Raw genomic sequence first — 3,988 nt, forward strand, 5'->3', positions numbered from 1 at the left:
TGTATGTAAAGTAAATAAGATTTTTAAAATGTTTAAGAAGGTTCATTTAAAATTAAATTAAAATGCAGAGCCCCCCGCACCAGTGGCCAGCATCCGGGCAGTGTGAGTGCCACTGAAAATCAGCTCACGTGCCACCTGTGGCATGCATGCCATAGGCTGCCTACCTCTGCTGTAGTGTTTAGAAATAGGGTACTATTTCTTTAAATAGGTTATGAGTCCTCTAGTGTCAATATGTTGTAAAAGCTCTTATAACCCAATCATTGCTCCAGTATGTTTGTAGGTAGACCTGGCATCTTTGTGTCTCTTCAGAAAACATGATGATTTGGGACCTAGCTGTGCGTGTGTGGTATCTTATTATTTCTGTTGTGCAAAGGAAACAAGAGTATTCCCATAACTTCTGACACTTACAGTAGACTGGGATCAGGAAATAAAGACCAGTTTCTTCCAACCACTCCCATGCATCTCATCAGAAAAACAGTTGCACTTACATTTCAGCTTGCAGGCACAGAGGGACTGAGACTGCAACTGTGATGCCCAGAGAACTACCATTGATAGGCGTGGCAATTCAGTGCACAGGCATCTGATGCTTTGGGCAGTAAGTTTTGGTTGCTGTATTTATCTGACACGTATTTTCTGATACCTAGATTGTGATATAAATGTAAATGTAAAGACTGAAGGGCATTGAGTGAATGTAGTCGATAGACATCCAGGCATCTGAAGAATCAATTCAACACAACATGGCAGTGGTAGATGCACTTGTACATTCTTATAGCATTCTGTCCATGGGCATCATTGCCTTCTAGATGTAATTTATGATAAAATACAATTTGTGTCATGTGTATAAAAATCTGATACTGCTGGGCTCGAAGCAAACATAGCTGAAAGCACAAAGTTCCATTTTAAGCTAATTGAGTACAAAAAATGCATCAAGGTAAAAAAAAATCCTACCTCTGATTTACACAGAAAACCTAATAAAAAGGAGAGGCCAGTGTTTACCATGCTAAACCATCAGGCTTCTTTAGAGAAGCCAGTGTTTGTGTTGTTGCAGTAAGACTGATTTCACTAACAATGGAGCCTGCTTTTTCCCTACCACCCCTCTTAAATGTTGCTTGTTAAGACAAAAGAGCTAATGTCATTGTCGAATGAACTCCCCTATTTATCTCCATGTCAGATTCACAGCCTGCGGAACTTTTATGAGCTTTGCAGCACTGCCCTGCCAATGACCTGAACCCTGATCAGCGAAGGTGACCTCCACTCAGGGCAAACAATGTAATTTACATGCTAGCTTAGTCAAGGGCCTCTCCCTCACAGAGGATGCTAGTCACACCACATTTTGCTGAATAATGCAAGATAGTTTTGTGAAATGCACTTGTTTGCTAGGCCTTCAGCTGAAAGGCAGCAAACTCAGTTCACATAGCAACTGTGCCTGAGCTGCAGTGTGAGAACTGAGAGGCCAGGGCCTTGCTCATTAAGTCACCCCGCTCTGTCCCTAAGAGGGTTAAATAATCCAAGACACAAAGAGAATTAGAAACCTGATAAATATACAAAGGGCTGGTTTTTAAAGGCACGGCTTGGCATTCTTTGCAGTGGGAGAGCTGGGTGTGCAAGGAACACAGGTCTGAGATCCTCAACAAAGAAACAAAATTTGATTGATACAGTTTTAAATCCAGAGGCTAAAAGAGCTGACTTGAAAATGTCAATACCTCTTTAAACATGGGTGGCGTATAAATCTCAAAGCACAAATGTGAAGAGGTAGGAAGATTTAAAGAGCGCCGAGGTGAAATGAGTCTACAGTTTGAAACACACTTGCATAAGAGACTTAGCTGGTCTGAATTTGAGTGCAGCTCTTTGTCCCACTTACTGGATTTTTTCCCCCTTCCTCCCATATGGAAAATAAAATATAGATACGGCAAAATGTTACAAAACTAAATTCTGCAGCCATAAATACTGTAGCAAATAACCTTTTATGCTTGCTCGGTCCTTATTCCTCTCTAAAATGTATTTGAAACACAATTACTGTGTTTAATGATTCAATTTGTGAAGACTTTGTCACTAGGACAATGAAAGCAGTTCAAGTATGATAAAGCAAACATACCAATAAACCTTGTTTTTATTGATTTGTAGGAAGCTCAGTTGTCTGGGTGAAAGAGAGAGACAGCGGACATCATTCTATAGTCCCATTGGAATGCAGTGATAAGTGTCAGCCTATTTTTCTTACAGGCAATTTCTCTGGTTATGTAATGTCTGGCTGCAAATTTAAAGTAAATGACATTCCACAATCTGGTGGGGACGTGAGATAAAGCCTGTATTATTTGCTTTAGCATTTAAAATAATTTGGTGTCTCAAAATTTCTCCCAGTGTCTAGACAAGATATATTACTTGTCTAACTAAAATATTAAAATTTTATACTGTATACTCGATACAGCTACTTTGGTAGTAAACATACAGATTCGATTTAAGATTTTTAGATTTATCTCTACAACACATGGTATTATTATTACGGCTGGGAGAGCCAGCTTGAATCTAATTCAGGTAGTCAGACACAGTGCTGTTCCGTGCCGGTCAAACTGGCACAGAATTTTCTTTAAAAGCCTCTTAAGCCTGTTCATTTGCAGCGTCTACATTTTACTGTCACCCAGCCCTCATGCGCTAAATGCATCCCCAGACATGGGGTGGGTGGGGGATGAAAGGGGGAGGAACTGCAGGGGATGCAATGCAAACAAAACACTGTGCAACAACAAAAAACCCAGCTCTAGTTTTATTCTGTGAGTTTCTTCACTTTTCAAAACCTGTTTTATCATTATGGGGTCGGGGGTTTTTAAGGCAGGCACTGTCTCTAAGGGTTAGAGAAAAGGGCTGATCATATGGAATCTTGGGTTCGGTTCCTGGCTCTTCCCCAACCTTTCTGTATGACCTTACGCAAATCACTTGTTGATATCTTATACTCACATTGCATGAACTCTAATGTAGCATTCACTCCAGGGTTGCAGTCAGCCCAAGGGAGAAGGGTATTATCATTATCAGATGAGGTGATGGAGGCAAAGGGAAGCTACGGCCTTGATTTTTTCAGACTGCTTCTGTAACTGCATAGAAAGAGTGTTTCCCAAACTTGAGACACTACTTGTGTAGGGAAAGCCCCTGGTAGGCTGGTTTGTTTACTTGCCACGTCCACAGGTTCGGCCGATCGCGGCTCCCACTGGCCGTGGTTCACTGCTCCAGGCCAGTGGGGGCTGCAGGAAATGGCACAAGTCAAGGGACGTACTGTCTGCAACTTCCGGGGTGAAAATAACATAAAAGACTTAGCAGTATGGGGGCCCAGCTCCAGGCCCCTGGAAAGGGTGGGTCCTCAGGCAGAAGGCGCGGGGCTGGGGGTCAGCACCCCCCAGCCAGCCCTTCCATGCTGCTCGGCCTGCGCACCCAGGGCTCTGGCGGCAATTTAAAGGGTCGAGGATTTAAAGGGTGGCCAGGAGCCTTAGGCCCTTTTAAATCACCAGGCCTCAGGGCAACTGCCCCTTTCCCTTGCCTCCCATCAGCAGTCCTGGGGTGGGGACGTTAAGCAGTGTATGGGCCAGTACTGGCAGCCACTTCTTTCCTGTATGCCATACCAGCCCGTAATGGCCCACTTTCACCTGTGGGTAGAGCCAAGAACGGCAGTCAGTGGACAAATCCTGGTCCCACTGAGTCAATAACAATTTCAATGGGACTGGGATTTAGCCCCACCTCTTCTGACCCCTAGACTTGTGCTGAAACTGTAAACCTATTGCTCCTCTGACTAACCTCTCTTGGCCAATCAATGCCTGTGCCCTTTGACACAAGTGTAAATCCAGAATAACTCCTACTAGATCAGATTCTTTCTCACTTACACACTGGTAGCTTTACACCCGTATAACCCCATTGACTTCAATGGTGAAACACTGGTGTAACTCTGGGCAGAATCAAGCTCATTGGAGTTACTCACAATTTATACTGGGCAATACCTTGTCCATGA

The sequence above is a fragment of the Chelonoidis abingdonii genome, chromosome 14 (genome assembly GCF_003597395.2).
Source record: "Chelonoidis abingdonii isolate Lonesome George chromosome 14, CheloAbing_2.0, whole genome shotgun sequence".
In the NCBI taxonomy this organism is placed as follows: domain Eukaryota; kingdom Metazoa; phylum Chordata; order Testudines; family Testudinidae; genus Chelonoidis; species Chelonoidis abingdonii.